At 52.4% G+C, this 25,612-nt stretch overlaps 1 long non-coding RNA gene across 1 annotated transcript; it reads left to right on the top strand.

The window, feature by feature from the left end:
• Positions 1 to 235: 235 nt before the first annotated feature.
• LOC136310853 (uncharacterized) lies at positions 236 to 24,546 on the top strand. Its single transcript, XR_010726622.1, has 4 exons — positions 236 to 370; positions 16,561 to 16,658; positions 17,364 to 17,409; positions 24,145 to 24,546. It is a non-coding gene; the product is annotated as an uncharacterized lncRNA (long non-coding RNA).
• Positions 24,547 to 25,612: the final 1,066 nt, after the last annotated feature.

Here is a 25,612-nt window from a genome sequence, read left to right as displayed (position 1 = left end):
GGCCACACACACACCAACACGCGCGCGCACACACACACGCGCGCGCACACACACCGAAGAGGGGAGTTTGATCTTGTCTCATTGGCGTCTGGGCCTGAAAGGAAAATCGTTTGGGTAAACAGCCAAGCTTCCAGGCTTAACGCCCGGCTCCCGCCCCCGCCCCTGCGCCCCAGCCGCTCCGCACGCCCCTCCGCCCCACCCCGCACCTACACTTCCCTCCGCAGCCGGGCCCCGAGCAAGTTCTGAGCGTCCGACGGGGAGCCAGGGCTCCCCGGGTTCAAAGGGCCGCCGCCCCCCCGGGAATGCCCTCCTCGCTGTGCCCCGGGGGGCAGAAACGGACTGCAGGGCGGTGGGACCGGCCCGGGCCACGGTAGGAACCGCGAAACCTCCCGCTTCCCAGAGGAAGGGCTCGTCCCGGGGGAGGGCGTCGGGGAGTCCGAACCCCGCAGGGACATGTGCGCCCAGACCAAGCCGAGCCAGCCCGCCCGGCGGGCACCCTGGGCCCCCCCAGGCGATCACAGGCACGGGCACACGTGTGCGCACGGCCACGGGCCGGCGTGTGAGGCCTCCGCAGGCCGCACCGCGCTCCGAACACCGCCCTGGGGTGATTGCCGGGTTCCCATCTCCCTCCAAGCGGCCTCGGCTCCTGGAAAAGCCTTTTATCTATATTAAGAGTTTTCCGAAGTTTGATTCTTTCCAAAAGAGAGTTCTTCTGTTAACTGGCTGTAAACATAATAGTTATTAACATGCAAAAAACCCCAAACACCTTGTGGCGTTTAAATGGAGATTGGTTTCTTTCTAGCTCACACTCAAGCGTGGGGGGGGGGGAACCCTGAAACTGAAAATATCCTGTTTAGATGATTAGACCTGATTATATAGTGACCCCTCCCCCATCCTCTAATGAAATTCCCCTCTCTTTTCCCTTTCTCTGTCTCTCCTTCTCTCACTCCGGTTCCTTCGCCCAGTCTCTATCTCCCTCTAATCCAGGAGTCATTAGCAACACCCTCTGGCTACATGTTTTGCATCAATGAGACATTGTGACATAGTTGTAATACAAACTCTGCCGCCTTGCACTGCATCTTGCGGTAGGAAGTGTAATAGCAATAAAAATCATTTTTCATCTTCAGGCATTATTCAGTGATGGGGGGGGACAAAACCCCAGAAAATCTGAATGTGAGAAGAGGAAGAGGAGGGGGTGGGAGAGAGCAAAATGAAGGCAGGGAGGAGAAGGAGGGATAAAGAGAGAGAGAGAGAGAGAGAGAGAGAGAGAGAGAAGAAATCTTACCAATTTAAAGACTTCTCAAAACTGGAGACATTTTTTTCTGAGAGCTCTGTTCTCCCCTGTTTTTGCTCCTGTTCCTGACCGTTGTTCCTCCTGACCCCTACCTCCAGCAGTCTCCTTCTCCTCAGGATAGCATCCCCCCCCCCCCCAGCAACAAAGCCCCAGAACTCCCAGGCGCCCCCCACCACCCTTCCGCAGCTGGCTGGGATGATAGGTCCTCATTCAATTCCTGCTAGGAGATTAGAGCCTCTTTCCTACGTGGGCTCTCGGGAGCCTTTCCTAGCCCTGACGGAGGAGACAAAAACCACCCAGAAAACTAACCTGGCTATTTTCTTGGTGCAGCCCTGTAATTTCTGGGCAAAGTCTCTCCCAGAGCCTCCTAATCTACACCGAGTGTGAGTTACAGGGGGATGACACTTCCTCCAGCACCCGCCTGCCCGGTGGGGGCTCACCCTGCCCACTCAGAAAGGGCAGACTCTCAAGAAACGGTCTGTGCGTGGAGTTGGTTCAGGCAGGGAAATGCGAGGGCTTAAACACCAACCCGGTCTGTGCGTGGTGTTGGTTCAGGCAGGGAAATGCGAGGGCTTAAACACCAACCCAGCTGTGCTCTGCCCGTAGCTTCCAGCTCAGCCAGAATCCTAGACAGGATCCGCAGAGCTCCTTTCAACAAAAACAAACCTAGACAAAGCTACATTTAGAAAAAGATTCTGTGTGTCCCCCTTACCCCCTCTCCCTCCAAAGCCCCCCAAAGAAGCCACACAAATCCTTACAGGACCGCAAATTCGACACTTTAGTTTTAGCACCATGTTTGGGCCCTTTGCAGGAAAAATTTTGTTGCCTGACATTTGTTTTTATTTATAACAGCCATCTCTGGGGTGGCGCGTTTGGAAAGAAGCAGAGACTCGCTGTATAAGTGAATTAAATTTTCTGTGTATATATATTTTTTTGTTGTGAGGACTTAAGAGTGTGGCAAGCCTCTAACGTTACTAACTAGATAAAATAAGATCAAACGTCCACTTGCACCTTGCAGGGAAATAGGATGCAATTTGTAACTCTTCTGTCTGACGGTCACTGGCTGATATATATATACAAGTTTAGAGGCTGCGTTTGGGGGTTCTTTGCTCAGCAGAGCTGAAGGCTGCGGGGTATGAGGCTGGCCACCTCGGATGTCTGGCCACCAGAATGAGTGGATTTCGGTGGAAATCGTAACTGTGAAAGGATGACCTCAGTGGCACCGCCAATGAAGATGGGAGATACGTGCGCGCTGGCCACGGCTGAGTGGCCTGGCTACAGCGGCACGCACCTGTGGCTTCTTAAAGACATCTCATTTGTTTTATAGTTTCTGCCAAAATAGCAGCACAACTTAGACTTGGTGAAATTGTACTAACAGATTTTTTTCCCTCTTTTTTCCTGTTATGTTCCCTTTATCCCAATGCAGACACTGCGTGATACTGTCTGTTACAGATAGTGTGTTTTCGCGGGTGGAAAGGAGACTTGTGCATTTTAGCGTGTCTTAGGATTTGGGTGGGGGGGAAAATCCCAAGGTGGTCAAGTTAGGCTGCAGGAAGGCTGGGAGGCACGGCCGTGTCGTTCCAGTTTCCGCAGCGAGGTGGCGCTCCAGGGCACGGCAGCGCGCCCGGCTGGCGGCTGCGTTCCCGCAGCGAGGCCGCGGCCACGGAGCAAGGTGAGAGCGGCTTCCCTGCGCCCGGGCGAGAAACGGGGCAGCGGTCGGACCCGCAGGGCCGACCGGTCGGCGGGTGGGCGAACCGAGAGCGGCTGGCGGCGGCGGGGAGCGCGGCCCAGCCGAGGCCCGGCACGCTGCGGCTCCGGGGGCGGGGAGGGGACGGGACGGGGGCGGGGCGGAGGGCGAAGTTGGGGTTCGCGGTGGGGACCCAGGCGGGGGCCCCCAAGGAGGTGCGGGGCCCCCGCGGCTCGCGGGCCGGCGCGCGGGGATCAGGCTCAGCCCGAGCGTCAGAGGCTGGGCCCAAACACACCAAGGGAGTCCCCAACTCTCCCAACCCTTGCTCAGGACACTTCGCTTTTTTCTTTTCCTTTCTTTTTCTTTTTAAAGAAAAAAAAAATCATAAAAGATAGAAAATCTTATGCCCTCGGCGTTGCTGTTCCCCCCAGACTAGGCTCTTTTTCTATTTGATAGGTTTTTCTTCTCTGTAATCTTCCCTTTCGTTCTTTCTTTCTTCCCTTTTTTATTTTTTGGTTTTGTTTTGTTTTCTGTTTTTCTTTTCTTTTTGGCTAACTTCCGAGAGCTAGTTCTGTGTAGATGGGTGAGAGAGAGAGAGAGAAAGACTTAGAAGACTCAGAATTAGGCAAATGGCAGCAAAATTGAAAAAGACACTATTTTGATTTATTGAATACACTTCCATCATACGATTTCGTTTCTGTGGGCACCTCACAAGCACCAAGTCAAAGACCACGAAAGAAAATGCCTTTATTAAAGGGGGAGGCCCCTTTAAAACCATTTTGAAACAGTGATAGAAATAATAATAGCAATATTAACAATGAAACAGCATTGCCATCCCGCATAGATTTCTTCGTGGGTTTGCAGGCGGTTCCTGAAGTCAGAGCAACGCTAGAGGCACGGATGGTAGGCTGGGCTTTTTGTCCAGCGGTTTTTCTGATCCTGGGGGCTGTCCCGCTGGCCAGTGGTCTTAGACACTGGCCTGGGCCCTGGGCTCCACGCGGGGAAGCTTTGCTCAGCCTGCACGGGGTCCCCAGTTTGCACCAGCTGCATGTCCTTGAGCCGCCTTCCCTGACGACTCACCTAGTTTGAAGTTGTCTGGTATAAAATGCAAGGATTTTCGGCTCCATTTGGAGCCTTTGGAAACTCTCAGGGTCAGGTCATTAGGATTGTTAACGTGGTCACTGGGAATGGTAAACATGATCTCAAAGTCTCTTCCAATTCATTTCTTCAAGTATTTATTTGAGTTAAGTGATGAAAAGTGACAGTTGTGAAATAGACAGCTTTTAAAAGTAATGAAGTCAGATGAGGCTTTAACCTGTCGATGGCTATAAATCAACTTTGAAAAAGACGAATGAAGAATATTATTTGGGCGCCTAAGAGGCAGCATTTGCTGCGTGGGCCGAGGGTCCCAGAGCTGTTTGGGGTGGGGTGGCGGGGGGGGGGGTAACTTGCCTTACCCTTGCGTCCTGCACTGCCTACAGGTGATATTTTGGTAGGAGTCGGTCTCCATTTAGGCTTTCCGTGTGGATCCAGGCCGCCGCAGTGTGACCCCCGCCCTTGACACAGCTGGATATTCGAAGGAGCTGGCTCCTGGGCCACAATATAGAAAGGCGCTCAACCCAGCTCCCCAGTGGGCTGAAGGTGTCCAGGTGTCCGCCTCCTCCCTCAGTCAGGTGGGGAGGGTCAGGGCCTGTAAGACACCCTCATCTCACTGACCTTTCAGAAGTGGAGGCAGCCGAGGTGGGGAAGGAAGGCAAGGAGCAAGAGCAGGACGTTAAAACTTCCAGGGGCCCTGGGAGGCCAGTGGGCGCTGGGTTCTCGGTGACATCAGGTGGCCCTAGGCTGCTAGGGGACCCCGGAAACAACAGAACTGGGGCAGCACCCAGAGATCCTGAGATGGGGGAGAAGGGTGCCCGCCACTCACAGAGTCCAGATACGGCCTCTGAGGAAGGGGAACTCGGTGGGTGTTTTGAAATAAACTTGACACATTTTCTTGGAGAACTTAGCTGGCCGGCTGCAATGTAGGTCACTGTCAGACATGGTGGGATGGGGTGTGGGGTTCTGTAGTCCTCTTCCCCATGCCTGTAACCCCATGTCTGGCATCTAACCTGGTCCCCAGAGGCAAGGGGCTGCAGGGTCACCAGCAACAGGTCCTGCTGCTATCCTCTCCTGGCTCTTCCACGCCCCCCTCCCTGTCCCTTTTCATCCTTGGTTCTGGGTTCAACAGGAGAGAGGAGGAGCCCCTCTCGCCTCCTCTGCCCCCTGACCACAGATGGCAGGAAGGCAGAAAACCAGGCGCGTTTGGGAGCCAGTGCGTGGCTGGGAGGCTCTAGACACGGCCCGTGGCCCCGAGTTCACTTAGTTTGAGATTCCCAAACTCTTGGCCTGACTCTGGACTCAGAGGCCCCCTCAGAGGATGAGAGCCAGGGGAAAGGGTATGTGGGTGGGAGGTGGGGTGGAAGAATGAACCACACCCTTCCCCTGTGATGATCGCTAGCTACTTGGGGATACTGAGTTGGTGGTTTCATTGTGCCCCAGCCTGGCCTGCGACGCCTTCCCCCACCCCACCCCCCCCACTCCCGCCTGGGGGTCGGATGGGGAGCGGGTGTAATGTCCCCTCCCTGTTTTGGAGACCGGAACGTGGGAAGGGAGGCGCCCACCAGGCTCCCGTTCTATTGGAGTCCGGATCGCCCTCCTGGTCAGCAGGAGCGGGGACCTGCCGACAGGGACACCGTGGTGTCCTGCACGGCCGCAGGCCCCGGCCCGCCCTGCTGGCGCCAGAGTTCCCAACGTGCCAGGCTGGGGCTTCGAGGTCGCGGGCATCTTTGAGACAGCCGGGGTGGAGAGGACAGCAACTTCCAGTTTCTGGCAGGGTTCAGAGGAACCGCTGGAGGGGGCCGGGGGAGGCTCCTCCTCTACTCCGCCCGGAGGCTGCCCGACTCCGCTGGCTGGCGAAGCGCCTCCGCCCGCCCCAGCGTTTCCATAAATCAGGCCGCTGGCAGGCTGCTAATTAGCTCAGGCTGAAAAGAATAGAAGGAAGGGCAGTCCAGTAGTGCTCAGGGTGTGTGTGTGTGTGTGTGGGGGGGGGCTCAGTAGGTGGCACAGCAGAATTTCCCGGGACCAACCAGAGAGACTCCTGAGGACTCCACAGCAGCTCTCGGCAGCGGACCACCGCTGTCACCCCCCGCCCCCCCCCCAAACTGCGGCCTCCCTACTGGGGCCTCCAGAGCGCGCGCACCCTACACCGCGCGCATCCGACCTTGGACCTGGCGCGCCCACCCACGCCGAGGCCCCTGCTCTCCTCGCCCCCAGCAATATCACGGGACTTTCAAAACTCATCCCCGAAGAGGGTCCCCTCCTAAACCCGAAGCCTGTGCTGGGAAAAACTGCTAGGAAAATCGGGCGCTGGGTCTGGACGGAAGGTCGAACTCCTCAAGGCTTGGGGGATGCCCAGACCGCCCCAAGGGGCGCGGGGAGGGCGAGGAATGAGCCCCATACCTCCTGCCCCCCGTGCAAAGGCGGGACGGGTCATTCTGGGTTAGAAACGACACTGAAGTTGGGTTGTTGATGGCCACGTCAATCCCGAGCCGAGCGGAGCACGCGGCCAGGGAGCTCCACCGCCGTTTATTTTCTCTTTTTCTCCCTCATCCTCTCCCAGCGGCCGCCAGGCTTGGGCCCCTCTGGGTCCCCTCGCTGGCCTCCAGGCCGGGACTCTGTGATGACATCACCGAGGAGACCCGCGGCCTCCCCACCCCGGGCTCAGACCCAAGACCGGAGCGGAGATTGACAGGTGTCGCTCTCAAGGACGATGCCTTCCAGGTGTCACCTTCACGGTGTCACCCCTCTCACCCTGCCCTCTCTGCCCCCTTCACCTTCACGTCTAACTCTCCTCCCTCCCTCCACCCCCTAGGAGGAACCCTTATCTCCCTCCCCCAACTCCTCGCATCTGGGCAGCGGCTCCGCTGGGGTTCAGAGGTGGGGACAGGGGTCCCGGCCCCCGCAGAGCAGGGGTGGTTCGAGACGCCCCGAGCTCCCGGAGTGGGATGGGCCGAGGCAGCGGTCTGGCGTTCGTTGTAAAGGACTCAGAGCGTTCTCCGGACTTCCCTGCCTTCGATCCCCCTCCCCGCCTCCCCACACGAGCGCGCGCGCGCGCGCGCACACACACACACACACACACACACACGCGCGCGCACACACACGCGCACGCGCGCGCGCGCGCGCGCGCACACACACACACACACAATATAACAGACGCTAAAATAATCCTGCCATCTGGCAAATCCCAAATTTGGCGACTAAGCTCCGAAAGCGACAGCGACGTGTCACCCGGGTGTAGGTGACCAGTGTGCTGCCCTGCTCTCCGGAGCTGGGACACGGGCGAGCAGCTAGCCGTGCCAGCACCGGCCCCCACCTGGGCCCAATCTCCCCACCCCCTGCCCTGCCCTGCCCTGCCACCGCTAGACTTTGTGGGGGGTTTCCTCCCACTCAAGGCATCGGCTGGGTGGTCGGGAATGGGGGGGGGCGCGCCGGAATTGTGGGGCTCCCTTTTCGGTGGCCGCCCGCACCGCCTCCGTGAGCTGAGACCTAAATTCGGCGCCATTATGTAACATCCACTGTAATGTATAGCCGGGCGGCCTGTCGGCGGCGATTTACATCATTTGGTGATAAGGATCACACTTATTAGATTTCTTCAAAGCCGATGGGGGTTTTCTATCTTTTCTTTTTCTTTTTTTTTTTCTTTTTCTTTTTTGTAAAGGAGGGCATTTGTGCTAAATTGCCCGGCGCTGGTGTGATAACTGTCAAAAGTTTGACATCAAAGGAGCTAATATTATTCAGTTACCAGAGAAGCTGTCTGTCTAAATAAGAATATCTTAATTACTGCATGACAAAGGTAGGGAAGGGGTCGGATCTCCAAAGGGGAGACGCAGTCAGCGCCCCCTTTGATGCACTATCTATATTAGACCAACCAAGCTCTTAATCAAGTCTGGTCGAGCCCCCTTCCTCCTCTGAACTTTATAACTATATGTAAACACGTTGTCAGTAGGGACATAATCTTCTCGGGTTCTTATTAGAAAAAATTTCCATCCTCTCCCGTTCTAGATTAGGCCTCGGAGTCCGCTCTGTCAATGAAGGGACTAAGGTTTCGTGGACAATAATGTGGCAATTGTTGATGGTTTGTGACCCATAAAATGTGGAGGTGACTGTTCTGGCTTTGGTATGTAATTATGCAAAACACTTTCTATAAAGGCTTGCCATTCGATCTAATGGCTGTCCCTGCGGTCTATTTCAAAAAAAAAAGGGGGGAGGGTCTATGGACAAGAGAGAAAAGTAACATTTGTTTTAACACAGGTTTTATGGGGAGGTGGGGGGGGGGAAGGTAGGTAAATGCAAACACATCTCAATGCCACCCAAACTATTTTTTTTTCTGAGTCAAATTAAAATAATTACCAGGGTGTTTAATAAGTTAATCATAGCAACAGGGCCCTACCAAACACAGAGGAGGGTGGGGGTGTCCAGGCTTTCGGCCTGCCACCTCCGGACCCGGGATTGTGCTGGGGAATAGGGAGTCACCTCCTGCTGTCGCCAGGGTGGGGTGCGACTCTGCCTCACACGGCACACCTGGGTTCCCTGCAGGAATCTGTCACCCTAGTCTGGGGCTGGGGTTGGGGAAGGAGTGCGCGAAGTTTCCACTCCCTCAAATCCTGTCTATGACATTAGTGGGCAGAGGGCATTGTGACGAAGCAGACACCCCCCCCCAACTCCTTTCCCTCTGGTGCCCTCACCGCCCCAGGAATTAGAGATCCCCAGAAAGGCCGTGGGAGGGAGGTTCCTGTGCCTCGCTGATCTGGGCGGGATGTCTCAGTCTGAGTCTCACTCAGAGACATCAGTGGCAGGGTAGATAGTCTCCCAGCAGGTCAGGCTGCCCCCCAGCACCTTTGAAAGCCACCTGAGGCTTTTTGTTTTGTTGTTTAAAAATAATAGTATAAGGGGGAAAAAATTAAAAGCCGGCAGGAGGGAGGTGGAGTGCGATGGAGATCTGTCACTGGTCCCCACCCAGCCCTGGCTGCTGGCTAAAAACAAGCATTTCTGTGTCACCGCACGGGCCACCACCCCTGTCGGAGATGCGCTGGGCTCTGTGGCCTCACGGGGCCTCCGCACTGTGACATTGCCCGTGTTGAGTCCTCAGACTGACTTCAGCAACAGGGGATTTATTTATTTTTTTCCTCCAAGGGGGAAAGGCTGATTAAAAGAGAGAATCATCTAAATATCAAAGTGACACACAGGGAGACCTGGAAAAAATATTGAAGCTAATGAAAAGCAAATAAAGAAGCAGGCACTTAGGCTGGGAAATTAAATATTGTTTAAGATGGTGCGTTTTTTTTTTTAGTGTGTCTGTGTGTCTGTGTGCGCGAGTGCGCGCGCATCTGCGTGCGGGGGCGGGGGGGGGGGTTTGAAGATTTCCGATTCATGTCCACATAATAAACACTCGGGTTTGTCATCAGAAGGTGCAAATCTGAAAGATATTCCAACAAATGAAGTACGGGCAGAGGCAGGAATAAAGGGACCCGCGCCTGTCAGGGGTCAGGCAGCTGAGATTGCTTGTAGAGATCTTTTGAAAATTTCACATGATTGAAGGCTTTCGGGGGCTTCACTGCGCTCCCGCTTCCAACTCAGATCAGTGGGATCACAGTCAAAAATAGAGTTCTGGGGAAAATTCTGATGCAGCGATGGCCGTGAGCTTGCAAGGGCTTTGCTCACTAGTCAGTCTCTCTCTCTCTCTTTTTTTTTCACTTTTTTTCTTCCCCCTCTTTCCAAGGCAGACATTCTGACATGGCTGTGATCCTATGGATGAGAGTCGTCAGAAAAGAAAGTGAAAATTGCATCTGGGCTCGTAACTTCCTTTCAGTCGGAAGGACTTTCGGGGGTCTTATTGCCCAGGGTGGGGTGGGAGGAGGAGGTGAAGGGATGCTTTTTCTAACGTAGCTAGGACCACAGCTGACCAGAGTTTTTGATTTCATAATTAATGACCCAGTCTGAGACATCTAGGATCTCCTTGATTTATCCGGGTAGAAAGGCGGCGGTTTCTCATTCCGTGGTGTGTTCCTGCCTGTCACGAGTGTTTCTCACCGCCATCCAGTTTGGGTGTGGAGATGAGAGGACACACTTCTGCTTGTGTGTGTGTGCATGCACCACTTGGATCACTAAACCGGGAGACTGGCCTAGTTGTTCCCGTAGTTCCTGAGACTTAACTGCTCACACATAGGTCTCCTGCCCCCGTGAAGACGTCAGCACTTTCTCGTTCAAAAAGGACACACAGAAAGAAAAAACAAAATCAATGGTCCCTGTGATTGACCCAACAGGAGAGAGAAAAGAAAAGGGACGGAGCAGGGAGGATTTCATGAAAATAGATCAAACCGAGAAACTCAGAAATGGGACCAGGCTGAGCTAATGCAAAAATAAAAGTAAAAAGAGATGGGTTAGAGACAGCAAGGGCCGGAGAACACATTGGCAACGGCCAACAGGGATGACGGTTATCACCTAAAATTAACTTTGACCAGTTTGGCAAACTTCAGGAAAAGCAGGAATTAAAAGGACACATTTATCTTCCCTTGGCCAGTTTTAATATATATATATATATATTTTTTTACCAGGCTACCTTCCACAAACAGCAAGGTATTTGGGAGGAATATTCCGAATTATAGATAGTTTCATTCACTCTGCCACCAGTAAGGGCAGAAGTGAGGTTTCTGAGAACTTTCCTGAAGCGCCTGGCGTTAGGACACCTCTCCAGAGCAGGGCCAAGGAAGCGCTCTGTTTTCTGAATTATTGATTCAAACCGTTCCTAACCGTGTGTGTGTGTGTGTGTGTGTGTGTGTGTGTGTGTGTGTGTGTGTGTGTGTTTAACAGGTAGGCAAAGAGGGAAATGAGTGAGGCTGCTCTGGTTGGTTTGACAAGTTCAAATCCTTGAGCCCTCTACCCGTCCGTCCGTCTGTCTGCGGGTTGGGGTAGGCACCCTGGAGTTGGGGCACCACGACGGGAGCCCTGCGGTGGCCGGGCTGTCGGGGGACAGGCCTCAACCACCCCAGCTCTGGTGTGACAGGGTGGAGAGGACTAGGCCCCAGGCACCCTGGCGTTGGGTGATTCTGGGAGAAGGGTGGGGGGGGGGCGGGGAATGCATTATGTGTGCCCCTTATGCCCCATTCGAGGGCCTTGGCAGACACCCCTGTGGCCAAACCCAGCCGCAGGCAGAACTTCCCACCCGCCCTGGAGGTTTAGAGAACAATTCTGCGTCTGGAGAGTAGCTGCAACTCCCAGATCGATTTCTCCAATATATCTGTGTGTGTGTGTGTGTGTGTGTTTACATATATATATATTTACATATGTATGTAAATATATATATATATATATATATATATTACTTTTTCCAGGTCCACAGTTAAGGAATAAAGAGCAGGTCCGAAATATAACTTTTAAAAAACTTGAGCAGGGACGCAAAGGAAGGGGCCACCCATGGGGCTCTCAATTTCGTCTCCTCTCGGCTCCTTCGGAGGAAGGACCAATGCTCCCAACCAGGCTTTAAGAGATGAGGTTTGTGTATTGAAGTCGAAAGGGCCCGTCCTGGTTTCCAGGATAAGCGCTTTGAGAGTCAAGGTGCCGGCGGGATCGTCGTAAGAAAGCGGGGACAGGCAGGAGGGGGACCCTTGGGTGGTGGGGACCATGTCGCCTCGGAGCCGACACCGCGCCCGCCCGGGCCCCCAGGTGGGAGGCAGCACAGCGAGGCGAGGGCTCGGGGGAGGTCCACACCACCGCAGGCGCGCAGAGGGCCGGGGACAGCTCCTGAGCTGGACGGGAGAATGATCTGAGGCTCCCCAGGGTGGAACGTGCGAGGCCTGGGGGTCTCCCTGCCTCCAGAGCGCAGAGCGGGCAGGAGGCTCCGTACAAAACCCCAGAACGCAGCGGTCTAGAGCACCGCCCGCTCTGCCGACAACAGAGCTCTTTTCTCCGGCCAGAAAGAGGTGAAACCCAGGCGACTGGTAACCGCCAGCGAGGGCGGGCGGGCGTGGAATGCCCATCCCGCAACCTTTTAAGCAGGACTCCAGGGCCTGGGGACAGAGGGCGACAACTCCAAATCACAGTCTGCAGGTGCCCTCGGGTTATATGAAAGGGTCCTCATTTGCTACCATCGCGAGCCCTGCGAGCTGAGGACCCGCAAGTCACCTTACTGTGGCCACCCTGTCTCGATAGATGATAGAAAAATAGACGATAGATAGATAGATAGATAGATAGATAGATAGATAGATAGATAGAGGATAGGTAGATGAAAATTGCAAACTGAAGGTCAGAGGTTTCACATATCTGGAGGGCAATTCGAGCCTCCAGGTTTTCAGGCAAAGAAACCCGAAAACAAACAAACGCCTCTGGCCGCGCCTGGTCCCGCGCTCTGTGCGTCACCGGCCACCGGCCGTGCGGGCTCCGAGCCCTGTGCTTGCTTGGGGACAATCGAGAGCTGTCAAAGCCCCGCGCGCCTCTTCCAGCTGGCCTCGAGTCTGGAGACCCTCCGCCCACCGCTCCTCGCATCTTCTGGACCCCGTGGGCAGCGCCGACCAGGGCGAGGGGGGCGCGGAGGGCCCGGGGCTCAGGTGGAGCGATGGCTCAGGGGGCCTGGAGGTTGAGCCGCTGCTCTGCGTCCCTACCCGGCGCGCCCAGCCTCTCCGGGACTCACACACTGAAACCCTCCCGGGCCTAGCCGTGTGCGTGCTGCGGAGAAACAGGCCTAGCGAGCGGAGGCTTTTCCCCACTCGGTCTCCACCGACGCGTAAACGTGAGCGTTTCCAGCGTGGGCCATCTCCCGTGGCTGCCGCAGAGGTCCTCTCCGCGGGGCGGCGGGAACGCGCTGGAACTCCCGAGTTACCATCTTGGCCTTTTTTAAAAAAAAAAAATGATTTTTTTTCTTCCCAATCCTGAAACTAAAAACTCCAGGCGAAGGCAATGCCTTTCTTACCGCTTTTGCTCTGACATGAACTAAATACCATCTTCTTTTTAGTTATCTACACTCTTTCTTCCCTTCAAAGGCGCGCCTGATCATTTCACCTTTACTTAGATGGCTGCCCAGGCTGACCTGCGAGGGGGTTCTCCCCCTCTTTCGGCACCCCTCTAGATTTTGACATATGGAGTACAGTAATGATTTAACGCCTCTCTGGAGCCCCGTAGCGTTCCCCCTCCTCCTCCCTCCCCCCCTCCCCCCACTGAGCCTCATCTTAGTTGATATTGTTAATTTCAGAGACGGCTGTTGAAAGTTTAGTTTGCAATGCATGCGCTGTGCCAGGATACAAAAGGCGAGTGTGCCGGTCACGAAGTGCCAACCCAGGAAGCAGACACCCGGGCGACACCCGAGGAAGGCACGCCAAACTGTGACATTAATTTAGGGGGCATCAGCTCCTGGTTCGAGGCTCCCGAGACGTGGCAGTATCAACTCCACGCATGGCCCAGGTGACCACATTCCCAGGAGGCTTGGGCCACTGGGGACCCAGACTCGTCCCCTTTCAGGTGGGGCTGTAGTCCTGAAAAGAAACGCGAGGAACTTCTGGCGACAGTTTTTTTGTGTTGTTTTTTTTTGATACCACGTTCAGTTTGGGGATTTCTTGCCAATTTCTCGGTACGTTTCTGTCCAGAGACACCGAGCTGTGGGGAGTTAACTAACCTGTGGTCTTACCTACACACTTAATGCAGAGCAAAGGAGAAAAGACGGGAAGAACAGGAGAAGGAAACAAAGTAACAGCACAGGGAACTGAGCCGCGGGCCTCTACACCGGTCAGTCGGTCCCAGTTACTGACTTTCCAGCTGCGCCAACGGCGCGCGCCATTTACTGTAATTGAATTGCTGTTATATAACACCTTTCAGGAGACAGCGATGCTTTTCAAAAAAAAAAGTTGCCTGCGCGGCCTGCCTTTCCCCGCCTGCGGCCGCCGCCCGCCCGCCCGCCCTCCGGGCAGAGCTGGCCGGATTGGATGGGGACGCCGGGCGGAGCTGGCGGAACCCGGGCCCCTGGAGGTCCCACGCAGCCGCGGATGATTCTAGTATCTGGGGATGGCGAGGCACCGGAGCGGACTGAAATCGAGGCTGAGACTGAATAGGGAGGGGCGTAGGGCCTGGAGTTGCAGACATGTGAAAAATCAGTATGAAGTGGAGGGTCAACTCCGCGCCACCAAGGCCTAGGCCCCAGCGTGTCTGCAGGACTCGCGCTCTCCCCGCCGCCCTAGCCGGGCGACTCCACAGCGCCACCTCCCTGTACTTCCTACCGTCCCCACCCCAGCCTTGGTCTGGCCTCGCTGGGTCGCCCCGAAGCAAACAAGAGTTCCCGGCCCAATCGTGGGGGTGTGGGGGGGGGGACAGCTGTTGGGACCTGACGCTGAGGAGCCCTATTGCGCGTCCCCCTCCACGCCGCCCAGGCTCCGATCCACCCTTCCAGCTTTGGGTTTCGACCCTGCAGCTCCAGGCCCAAGCCTCGGAACCAGGAGGATCCGTCAGCACCAACTGGACGCCACCGCCTCTGGCCTCCCGCCGGGGCCTGTGGTATCTTCGCTCCCCCTTCTGAACCTCCGCCGCATGTCCACTCTCCCCGGTCCTGTCCTCGCTTTGACCCGAGGCCCAACTCTCCGCCGCTGCCCGCTCCATCCTGGCCCTGGTTGTGGGCTCCACAGAACCGTGTCCGTGGAGAGCAAGCTTTAGCCCTTGTGCGGCCCCGCCCTCCCAGTCAGGGTCCTTGGCGGTCAGCACGGCCTTCCGCGGGGTCCTCAGAGGCGCAGCAGACTGAGAAAAGTTTGGGGGGGATTGCCAAGGGATCTTCCACCCCCACTGCCCGGAACAAGAGTTCCCTGGCCGCTCCATCGGCCCTCGCGGTGTCCAGAGTGACTTGGAACCAGCACACTGGGCCCCCCGAGGGTCTCCCACGAAACTGGGCCTCTTCCGCCGTCTCCCAGTTGCCAGTGAGCCCCAAAGTCTGGGATTTTTTTTTTGCAGGCACAGGGGCTCCTTGTCTCCCGCGCCTAGAATGAGAACGGTGAGGGGCACCCATCCGTGAGGCTGTCCGGAGCCGGTCCGGTCCGTGGAGCTGGGGTTGAAACCCTGAGGGCAGAACAGGCCAATAAAAAAGCAAAGGGTCCGGGGTATGAGGAACCATGCTGGGGCCCACCTCTCTGCCCCAGATGGTCAAGCCTTCCCGCCTTCATTTGGGGTGCGCCTAGCCGGTGTGGGGGCGGGGGTGGGTGAGGGGAAGCGAGCCAGGTGGATGGATGAGAGAAAGATGCAGGATGTGGGGGTTGGCATTCACCACACGCATCGGAACGACTCCTGTTGGTCCTCTCTTTCCCTGGGAGATCTTCAGCTTCCTCCCCGGCTTCCCAGACACCAGGTTGTCTTCGGAACCAAAAAGTTGGTGGCTCCAGGAGGCATCCAGCTCCCTGAGCCAGTGCGCTTGCGCTTCCCTAACCCCCACGCCTCCATGGACTCCTCTGCGGCCTCCAGTTCCTTCCCCGCTTGACCGGACTAGGAGGTGTGGCGGGGGACTCCCGGTCGCCTGCTGTCCAGTGGCCTCAGATTGGGGCTGGGCTGGGGAGGGCAGTACCACCTCAGGGGCTGTGTTGGGGTAGACGGCTTCCATGCTCAGCCGAATATAGGAGAAAAGCCGGTCGTCCCGCGTGGGCCTGCACCCAGCGCTCTCTCTGGGTCTTGGATTTGCACCTCAGCCTTCCCGTGTGATGGGACAGACCCGCGCCCGCCCTCCTCACGCCAAAGCCTGGCGAGGGGAGAAAGGGCTTCAGAGTGCGTGAGGGAGTCAAGGACAACACCTTGTCCTGCTCACTTTGGGTCATAAGCAAGGCCTAGTGGGCACATCTGGGCGACACGAGACCCGCTTTGCCTGGGCCTGTGTCGAGGCTGGGCTTGGGCCCCAGCCCCCCACCCCTGCACCCCTCCCTCCGCCTCCACGGTTCGTCTTCACCCCTAGTCCTGACGAAATCCTTATCCTTGCATTTCTGACCTTCCTATCTTTCATCTTCGCTCAACACTGATTTCCACCTTTGCCAAAACCAAGTTGCGTGAAGGCAGTTAAAAAGATTCTTTTGTGAAAGACACGGAAGAAAACAAGAACGAGGAGAGCCTCAATGCGCATGAGCCAGCCCCTTTAGGTTCTCACGACAACCCCTGTCACATAGGTCCTGTATCCCGCTTTCTTTTTGCGGCTGGGGAAACTGAGGTTCAGGGAAGTTAGGAGCCCCGAGCAAGCCCGGCCAGCTAGGAACAGACGTGGTCTGAATGGAACCAGATCGGCTGGCCCTTCTGGCCCCAGACCTGACTCAGGACGGGAACCGGCTCACTTGGATCGATAAAGAGAGCCTTTCTCTGGCACAGAGGGGCGCCCCCCGGAGGTCTGTCCCAGCCCTCTGGGAGCCAGAAACCGGATTCCTGACAGAGCCAGGCGTGTAGACCGCTCAACGATCTTTCCATCTTTCCAGGGCGCAGCCTACCGTCACCGCCACCAGGGCAGGCGGTCAGCATGACTCTGCTCTTTCTATTTCAGAGACAAACCAGGGTGCTTTGCTGTGTCATGTGTCCCCATAGAAGGAACGCAGGATAACTATTCCTTTCTGAGAGCCCATTAAAGGGACGCTTGCATCGGTAAGGAGCAGAGTGGAGAGAGGGAAATGTGTAACACCTGGGAGACGCACACAGGCAGGCACAGGGCAAACAGGGCAACTTGCAACATCAAAATAAGCGGTTTCACTTCAAACCGTCCCTGTTATGATGGGGAGAGACACAGATGTAAGGACCCACCAAACTTCCCATTACAGAGAAGTCCTGGCTTCTCGCGAGACCCTGGGTACGTCCTCAGGGTGGGACAGAAACCTGTCCACTTATGTCACCAGAGGCGCAAAGGACAAGGAGAGCAGCTCTGCACATTTTCCTTTTCATCTACCTCCTTGCTGTCTTCACAAATTTCGTGAAGAAGCAGGGACTTTAAAACTGATATATATTTTTTCTCAACTAAGAGAGTGGATTATGCCTTGGGCATAACTGTAACACAGTGATTTTCAACCTTTTTTGAGCCGCGGCACATTTTTTTACATTTACAAAATCCTGGGGCACACCACCTACCAGAATGACACAAAATGACACTCTAACACAGTACATATTATACATATAGTTAATAATATAGTTTCTAAATGTATTTATACTCACACCTGACCATGTCTCACGGCACACTGGTTGAAAAACACTGCACCCACTTATGTAGTAGCAGGAACAGAGAACTATTAACTATCCTTCTAAATTGGTGTGCCTAGTGTTTGACTTACCTTTTGTTAAATTTTTTTTTTTTTTTAGTTCTTTTTGGAGTTTTCTCAGAAGGGTGACTTCTTAAGTTAAGCAGGTGAGTGAATTTAAGAAAACATCTTCCTTAGAAACTCTCTCTATATCTATATCTATATCTATGCTTTATATCTATGTTTATATATTTATGAATAGCTTTAGCTATTCATAACAAGCAAAAGCTGTGGTCATCCTGACATTAACAATGCTAACTTAAGTCAAAGCAAGTGGCCACTATGAGGATAATTCTTTCTGTGTGCTGTCACTTCTAACATTAAGACTTGCAGCATCTGCTGTTCACCCAGACACATTCCTACCTTATTTATTTATGTCATTTAATTTAATTCTTGCAACAAGCATAAGATCCAATTAGTTGTTTTATTATTATTTTTCACTGGGTTTATGGTGATGACGTTGGTTAATAAGATTCTATAGGGTTCGGGTGAACAATTCTATAATACGTCATTTGTACATTTGTACCGTGTGCTCACCACTCCGGTTGAAGTCTCCCTCCATCACCATCTATCCGCCTCCTTGATCCTAGTCTCCCATTTTATAGATGTGAACACTGAGGCCCAGAGAGGTCACACCAAGGTCATACCTAACCAGTCCGTGGCAGGGGCAAGGTTTGAAGGGTAACTGTCTCTCACCCCAGAGTTTTTGCTCATAGAAGTCCATGTCAGTGTCCCATTTTTGCAGTATGCAAAAGGGCATATGGATGTAAGAACCCGTTTATGTGTGGGGGAACGGCTCAGATAAAAAGTGAGATGTGTGAAGGTAACTGATGCCTCCTCCCTTAAACTGTCTCACCTTCCCATTTCATAACTGTCTTCCTGAAGAGAGCTAATGTTTCCCCCCGTCTTCCATGCATTGCCACCTGTGTAGGTTTCTACAAACATTCCAGAGGTTGCCTGGGCTTTTTCCCTGCTTGGCTGCCTCCTGGGATCAGCTCCTCCTCTGGGAGAAGGCTCGTTGCCTGTTCTTTGCAGGCAGAGTGTGAATGAACATGCAAACCACGTGAGGCAGGGGTCTGTGATGAGTGGGACCCACGTGGGCGTTGAGGAGGCAAAGCCTCGTGCCCTGGGGGACAAGCTCAGGCTGGTCCCTCCACTGCCCACTGACCCCACTGCTGGCCCTTGTTCACAGACGTAGGACAGCCCCGCTCTGTCCCTTGTCCCCTTTGGTCACTGGGACCCTGGCAGAGCCAAGCAAGAATGAATACATGTTCAGCCATACGGAAGGGGTGGCCCAGAGCAAAGGGAACTGTTCAAATTTGGTGGCCAGGTGCAAGGTGTAGGCACACGTCCACGAGGCTAAGCATCTCATATTTTAAAAATAGATTTTATTTATTAATTTTAGGGGAGAGGGAGAGAGAGAGAGAGAGAGAGAGAGAGAGAGAGAGAGAGAAAAGGGGGAGGAGCAGGAAGCATCAACTCCCATATGTACCTTGACCAGGCAAGCCCAGGGTTTTGAACCAGCGACCTCAGCGTGCCAGGTTGATGCTTTCTTTATCCACTGTGCCACCACAGGTCAGGCAGCATCTAATATTTTTAAAGGCCACAGTGCAAAAAAAAAAAAAATCAGTGCAAGTAGCTAGCCATTATTTTGTTGATTCCAAACAGTGGCAGAAAGTATTCACATCTCCAGTCGCCCCTGCCCATCAGTCACCTGAGGGCAGGTGGGTCAGCCAGTCCCAGGGAAATACTGTAAATGAAGATCAGCTGTGCCTCCCTGCCCCCCCCCAACCCCAACCCGGCCTATGCTGCATTTAGAGCTTTCCGGCTTGGGCAGTGGGTCCTGGATGTTGGGAGCAGGTGGAAGGGTGGGTGAAGCCGTGGGTCTGAGGATGGAGCTCAGGGACAGTAGAAATTCCGTAGGGAGGTGAGTGATTATTTTCCTACTCTCCACGGGAACTTTCTCATTTATACATTTATTTAACACCCACTGATGGAGGGAGTAGGGTGCTCCTAGGGTGGCTCAGGCCCTCGTGGATGCCAAGATGAATAAGTCGTGGGCACTGGCCACAAGGGGTTTTTAAGTTTGTGGCGGGAGAGGCGAGAAAACATGACATCATACACCGTGAGAATGGACTAGAGAGCTTTGGAGACTTGAAGAAGAGACGACTGCTCCCTCCTGCCTGGGAAAGACTTCACCCTGGGGGGGTGTTTGGACCTTGGACTCAGAAGATGTGGGAGGTGGAGCAGGGCAAGAGTGAGGATAAAAAAGAGACATGAGCCCTGGCCGGTTGGCTCAGTGGTAGAGCGTCGGCCTGGCGTGCAGAAGTCCCGGGTTCGATTCCCGGCCAGGGCACACAGGAGAGGCGCCCATCTGCTTCTCCACCCCTCCCCCTTTCCTTCCTCTCTGTCGCTCTCTTCCCCTCCTGCAGCCAAGGCTCTATTGGAGCAAAGATGGCCCGCGCTGGGGATGGCTCCTTGGCCTCTGCCCCAGGCTCTAGAGTGGCTCTGGTCACAGCAGAGCGATGCCCTGGAGGGGCAGAGCATCGCCCCCTGGTGGGCAGAGCTTCGCCCCCTGGTGGGCGTGCCGGGTGGATCCCGGTCGGGCGCATGCGGGAGTGTCTGACTGTCTCTCCCCGTTTCCAGCTTCAGAAAAATACAAAAAAAAAAAAAAAAGAGAGAGAGAGACATGAGAACTCTGACTGGAGCACGGAGCAAAGACAGAGAGGGGCTGTTGGGCAAACAAGTGTGTTAGGCTTGCTCACTTGTACTTTGCCTGACGGTGCGTGAGCACGGGGCAGCACCATCTGTGTATAGAGTCTACATAAGGCTGCAGGTGCCGGCCCTGAGGGCGGCAAATTGTAGATGACAGATTGCCTGCTGGCATTGGGAAGGGCCATTGTTTGCTATTGCTTGTAGGAGAAGGGGTCCCCCTCCACCCCTATCCAGCTTGTTTTGCTCATTTAGCAGAGAGAGAGAGAGAGAGAGAGAGAGAGAGAGAGAGAGAGAGAGAGAGAAGTGGTTTTCCCTGACTGCTTCTTGCCCGCCATTGTGAGACTCTAATAAACGGAATGGCTCTCCATCCTCCGGCTCCACGGTTCCTTTACCGTCTGCCTGAATCCAACAGGACCCTGCATGGCCATGACCACCAGCATTACAAGGTCAGAGAAAGTTCTCATTTCTCAGGGGGTCAAACAAGGTCATTGTCCCTTGGATTGTTGGAGTTTTGTGTCAAGAAGCTATAGTTTTGTGGGGTTTTTTTTATTAAGATTTTGTAATTATTTTTTTAGGGAAGGGGAAGAGCAGGGACATATCAACCGGTAGAAGTTGCTTCTTGTACGTGCATTGCCCGGACAAACCCGGGGTTTCGAACCTGTGACCTCAGCGTTCCAGGTGGATGCTTTAGCCACTGTGTCGCCACAGGTCAGGCTGAGAAGCTGTAGTTCTTAATTCGAGTGTGTCTTCTGTTTCCCTGTCATTTTTACGGGAGTGGATTTGAAATTATTTCTGAGTAGGTGGAGTGTTTTGTTTTTTTTTTTTTTTTAGTCCAACTGATGTGCTATACTTAGATTTCCTTCTAGAAGGAATGAACTCAGCATCTTGTGTCCAAGGCATTTAGCTGAAGGCTTTAGACAGAGAGGACACATAAAATAGACAAGGTTGTGAAGCTATCAGAGGAGATTAGTACAAGAAGCATTGTACTGCCCCCAAATAAATAAGAATCTGCCAGAACATATCCCTAATTGGGCCCGTGTGCCCGAAGTCTTGGCTTCCTCTGCATTGTCTGTGCTTCCGTCAGAGCAGACGAAGCATGCTGTTCTGGTTAGTCCTGTGTGTGTGTCTCTCCTTTGGGGCTGCAGGCTCCTTGGAGGCTGGGAGTTTAGCTGATTGACTCGTATTCCCAGGCCTGGATCAATGCCAGGCATAGGAACGAGACCACGGGACGTTCTGAATGAATGGCTGGGTACCAGTAGATGAAGATCGGTTTTTAATTTGTGTGAATGATCGTTGGAGCATCTGAATGTCTTTTGGTGTTAGTCATTTTGGGTTTTTCACTGGGATTGCATAAAGTCATTATTGTCAGCTTAGTTCTTATTTATGGTGGGGATCAGCTGGTTGGGGTGCAGGACAGGGGAACAATAGACAGTATACTGTGTCCTTTACCTCAGCCTTGGATGGTCACCTCCAAGAAGCTCGAGAGCCACATGTTTGAAAACCGCTGTGCTAGGGGCTTCAAACCAATGTTGTCCAATTTGTTGCTTTAATCATTTTTTAAAAATTTTTCCTCTTTTATTTTCAGTTTTCAGAACAATGAGTTGATTGACTAGCATGGTGACGAGTTGCTTGAGTGTTTACTTTCTGTCTCTTTTTCTCTCTTCCTTTTTTTTCTCCACTTTAGTCACTTCTTAGCATGAGAGAAAACCTCAGGCATGGTTGCTATATTCATCTTATTTACACCCATGGATATAGTAAAATCTCATTTGACCCAACTGACTTTGTACCTATGCTTTGTTGTTGTTATTACTTTATGTATAATCTGCACGCGTCAAGATAGTCCTTTGGCTTAAAGTGTGTTTAAGAAGACAGTATCAAAAAATACAAAAAAAAAAAAAAAATACAAAAAAAAAAGGCCCTGGCTGGTTGACTCAGCGGTAGAGCGTCAGCCTGGCGTGTGGGGGACCCAGGTTCGATTCCCGGCCAGGGCACATAGGAGAAGTGCCCATCTGCTTCTCCAACCCCCCCTCCTTCCTCTCTGTCTCTCTCTTCCCCTCCCACAGCCAAGGCTCCATTGAAGCAAAGATGGCCCGGGTGCTGGGGATGGCTCCTTGACCTCTGCCCCAGGCGCTAGAGTGGCTCTGGTCGTGGCAGAGTGACGCCCCTGGTCGTGGCAGAGTGACGCCCCGGAGGGGCAAAGCATCACCCCCTGGTGGGCGTGCCGGGTGGATCCCGGTCGGGCGCATGCGGGAGTCTGTCTGACTGTCTCTCCCCGTTTCCAGCTTCAGAAAAATACCAAAAAGAAAAAGAAAAAAAAGAAGACAGTATCTTCACCCTGGCTGGGTAGCTTTGTTGGTTAGAGCATTGTCCTAATACACCAAGGTTGCGGGTTCGATCCCCAGTTAGAGAGAGGAGAGAGAGAGAGAGAGAGAGAGAAAGGCAGGGGGAGGAGCAGGAAGCATCAACTCATAGTTACTCTCATATGTGCCTTGACCAGGCAAACAGAGTTTTGAACCAGTGACCCCAGCATTCCAGGTTGATTCTTTATCTGCCGTGCCACCACAGGCCAGGTAGCCTTAACATTTTCCAACACAGGCACCAATTAGATCTTGGAAACAAGCATAAAAACAAACAAACAAACAAACCCATAAAATGAGATTAAAAAAAAAAAAAAGCAGTTTCCTCTTAATTCTATCCTCTATTTTAGTCAGTCTGTTGGCCCCTTAGCTTGGAGTCATTTTAAGTTCTCACTGGCTTAGGGGCAAAGATATCTTATTCTTCTTTGCTAAAAACATTCTCCCTAAAAATAAAAGTAAAAAATCCTCCTTACCACTTCCTTTCTCTTGTGAATTCTCTGTTTACAATTCACATTGGCGAGGAATTTTGCATTTTGGAGCACTTTGTTTACAATGTTCATAGCTGTAGGGAGCAGTAGAAGTTTCCAGTAAAGAAGTGTATAGGTTTTGTTTGCTTGGTGTCAAGGAGGCCATGTTAACCTTGATATCATCTCAGAGATACTGGTCTTGGAATCCTGAGAGCTGTGGTAATCATCAAGACACCAGCTTGTGACTCAAAGAAAGGAAAAACTGTGAGGCTCTGAGCCGCTAGTGACAAGGACAAAACCAGACTACCGCTGTTTCTTAAATATTTTTTTTATTTAGGTATGATTGATATATAACATTATATTAGTTTCAGGTTTACAACGTAATGGCTTGACATATTTATTTATTTTATTATTTATTTATTTATTTTTTATTTTTATTTTTATTTATTCATTTTAGAGAGGAGGGAGAGAGGGAGGGAGAGAGAGAGAGAGAGAGAGAGAGAGAGAGAGAGGAGAGAGAGACAGGGAGAAGGAGCTGGAAGCATCAACTCCCATATGTACCTTGACCAGGCAAGCCCAGGGTTTCGAACCGGCGACCTCAGCATTTCCAGGTTGACGCTTTATCCACTGCGCCACCACAGGTCAGGCGGCTTGACATATTTATATATTGCAAAAAGGATCACCACAATAATTCTAGCTATCACCTAAGATTGTAAAATTTGGCTATAATTTTTTCTTGTGATGAGAATGTTTAAGATCTATTCAAATAACAACTTTCTCATATATAATATAGTGTTATTAACCATGCTGTATGTGGTACTCTGTGACTTCTTCATTTTATAACTGAAATTTTTACCTTTTGTCTTACTCTTCTACCTGTTTCACTCTACCCTCTGCCCCCCACCACCTGTGTCTGACAACTGCTAGTATGTCTGTAACTATGAGTGCTTTTTTTTTTTTATTCCACATATAAGTGAGACCATAAGGTATTTGTCTTTCTCTGTCTTACTTATTTCACTCAGCATAATACCCTCAAGGTCCGTCCATGTTCTCCCAAATGACAAGATTTCCTTCTTTTTATGGCTGAATAATATTTCATTATCTGTGCCTGTCTATATCACATTGTTTTCATATTTCCTATTTAGGCTATTATGATGCTGCATGAACTTGGGAATTTATATATCCTTTGTTTCTTTTTGTTTTTGTTTTTTTTGAGAGAGAGAAAGGGGGTGGGAAAGAAAGAGAGAGAGAGAAGCATCAACTTATTGTTCCACTTAGATGTGCCATTGATTGCTTCTCACAGGTGCCTTGACCCAGGATCAAATCTGTAACCCCAGTGCACCAGGATGATGCTTTATCCACTGAACCAGGTGGCCAGGGCCAATATTTTGTTTTGTCTTTTCTGTTCCTTGAAATTATTTGGTTTGAAGAAGAGAGACTTTTTTTTAAAAAAGATTTTATTTATTCATTATAGGGGGGGGGAGAGAGAGAGAGAGAGAGAGAGAAGGGGGGAGCAGGAAGCTTCAACTCCCATATGTGCCTTGACCAGGCAAGCCCAGGGTTTCGAACCGGCAACCTCAGCATTTCCAGGTCAACACTTGATCCACTGCGCCACCACAGGTCAGGCTAGAAGAAGAGAGACTTTTAAAGTGTATTCTGGCATTAAACCCTCTAGAGAAGTATTTTGTGTGAAGGGGCAATTAACCAAAACCTGAAATGATAAATTTATAAATTAAAAAAGGGTAAAATAAATTTGAATTCACAACTTGGGGTGCTAGTAGCGTTTCCTTCTACTCAATGTGTGGCTGTCTGTGCTGTTCACATGCACGGGGCGCCCTTCACTAATCTGTGGCCGTCAATGAAAAAACGTCTTCCTATGTCGCCGATTTAGTGAGCTCATGAATGCCTGGGAACCTTACATGGAATAAATGATTTGTCTTAAGCCCCGTCAGATGTGTGGCCAATGGAGATTTTAAGGCAGAAATGAAATGTGAAATGTAGCTCGCAGGGGTGCTGCTGGTATTTGGAACTCTCTGAAGCTGTTTCCTCACAACATCTGTCAGAGAATCACAAGGGGCTCTATTCCAACCCTGGGCTTTCTTCTAGCCACGGGCTCTTCAGAAACCTGCGTGTGGTTTTAGATTGACATTCAGCCACCAGGAAGCAGACACATCACAGTGAGCCCGCTAGGAAAAAAACATGGACGCACTGCGTCGGAGTCACAGACAGGACAGAAAGGACAGGTGTCACTGACCCCAAACGTGCCACCTCCCTACTTGTGTGACTTTCTGATGCACCCCGGTGCCGTGGTCTTTTCCCATAAAGCCGTTGTAAATGCAATTCCTGGGTACTCAGCAATGCCAGGTAAGCTTAATTGATTTGTGGCTTTCCATACCGCGGACGATGACATGGTGCTTTGGTGACTAAAAGGTGAGGGGAACTTGATTTCAATGCCAGGATGAGAGGCTGCCTTCTCTCAACTCACAGATGGAAATTTTACTCCAGATTTATTATTTGAACGCCAGACAACGGCAGACGTCGCGAGCTGCTCACCAGCCCAACGGGTCAAAATCCAGTCAGGCCATTAAAAAAGTTAAATGAATTGGAACATGACAAATCATTAGGAAGTATATTTAGGTGACAGTTTCTAGGGTCCCTGATTGATCTTTTTTGATAGCCTTTCGATGTCATCTTTGAGTACTGAGGTGCCCAACTAGAATTTGGGGTCTCTGCAAGATCTTGGCACATGGATGGAAATTAACATCTCTCAC

Source organism: Saccopteryx bilineata, chromosome 7, assembly GCF_036850765.1.
Source record: "Saccopteryx bilineata isolate mSacBil1 chromosome 7, mSacBil1_pri_phased_curated, whole genome shotgun sequence".
NCBI classification, from domain to species: Eukaryota; Metazoa; Chordata; class Mammalia; order Chiroptera; family Emballonuridae; genus Saccopteryx; species Saccopteryx bilineata.
Note: the sequence above shows the minus strand (reverse complement) of the source record. Positions and strands in the feature narration are given on the sequence as shown.